Raw genomic sequence first — 1858 nt, forward strand, 5'->3', positions numbered from 1 at the left:
GAAGGCTTCATACAACAATTGAGGAAATGGCTTAACAACTGCGAAAGCGTAGTATAAGACCGTTGTTATGATCGTCGTAAGTACCAACATTTTTTGGCCCCTTTCTGTTTTTTGTCAGCATTTTTTATCATATATTAATATAGGTATACAATATATATCTTAAACAACTATATAAGGACAAGTCGTCTATTTTTATGGTTCGCTGCAAATCTTATCAAAATAAATATATTTATTAGAGCTTGATTAATTTAACCAAATAAGCGAGTTACAGTATACAATAACTAGTAAATAAAATAAAATAATTGTACATGTTGGCATATATCACTAAAAATAAGTTTTACAGATACTATATTATAATAAAGTTTTCATTTACACAAATTTACTTGATAACCAATTTTTAACAATTATTTTAATGAACTTAATATTATTAGATTTTGAAGTATAATGTTTAAAAATATTTTTTTTAATATTTAAAGGTAAAGAGTTATACATAACTGGAACTAAGTAATCAATAAATAAACCAAATTCGTTGAGAGTAAAGACAATTAGTTACATTGATATATTTTATTTATATTGAATAACCTTCATTTTTTTTGCATCATTATATTTGTGTCTCAGATAATTATAAAACATTTTTAGGTAGTTATTTAAATAAATTTAAAAAAAATAAATATTTACATCAATACAAATACAATATTTCAATTACAATATTACAATATTTCAATTACAATATTACAATAATTAAATTATTACAATTAAAATACTACAATAATCATTACAATCACCAATATAATTATATTACAATATTAGAATACCATAATAAAATTCATAATTCAATATTTACTAACAAAAAATTATAAACATTTCTATACAACACAAAAGTATTAACTATGTAATGGTAAATGTTATTTTATAGCAGATTACAATTATTCATAATATTTAAAAAGAAAAAATCAAACAATAAAATTAGACAATTGCATACTAACGTCATTAGCTCCTGCGTTAAAGACTATGGCAATACACAAATTAATGTAAAGAAATTAGGTGATATATTTAAAACTATGGAAAGTAGAGGTATTCAAACTATGCGTCGCGGCTCCGAGGGACATTGAGGGAGTTGTCAAAAGAAGGCAGCAAAATTACTATTGACTAAAAATGGTGTGTTTATTTGGATAAGAAATATTTGTGTAAAATCATATTATATTTTATTAAAAATCTTTAAATTGACATTTAGCTCGGTATTTTGGTAGTAATAATTTACTATCTTAATAATTATAAATTAATAATGTGAAATTGTCTGTAATATTTATTATTGGTCACTCCAATGACTGAGATGAAACTAGGTGGGTAGGTACGAGACAGTATACGCGTAGTGACCACGGAATTAGATATATTTTTTTAAGACTTTCTACGGTTCATTATCTTTTTTAATCAATCAAATTAGCAATATGTTTAAGAAAAATAACTAAATAAATCAAGAAGGATTTTTACTTGAGGTTCTACTGTATTATACAGTATATTTGTAAAATTAAATGTACACATTTACTATGTATATCATATATATTATTTATTTTATGTTTCAATCGCAACTAGCAATCAGATTTTTTATTTAAATTAAGTATGAAAAATTATAAGTTCAGCATAATATTATTTTACCGATTACATATGGTCTGAAATTCCAGAAAATGATATAATATGAGCTACAAGTGTAACTGAATCATATTAGTGACATTTAAAATACCAATAAATTTTATGTTGCTCAATGCTGAGCAATGGTTATTATAAAAATTATTGATGACTTACTAAGACTAGTGAAAACATATTCGATACACACACACACACACACACACACACACAC

The sequence above is a fragment of the Myzus persicae genome, unplaced genomic scaffold, assembly GCF_001856785.1.
Source record: "Myzus persicae strain clone G006 unplaced genomic scaffold, MPER_G0061.0, whole genome shotgun sequence".
Lineage (NCBI taxonomy): Eukaryota > Metazoa > Arthropoda > Insecta > Hemiptera > Aphididae > Myzus > Myzus persicae.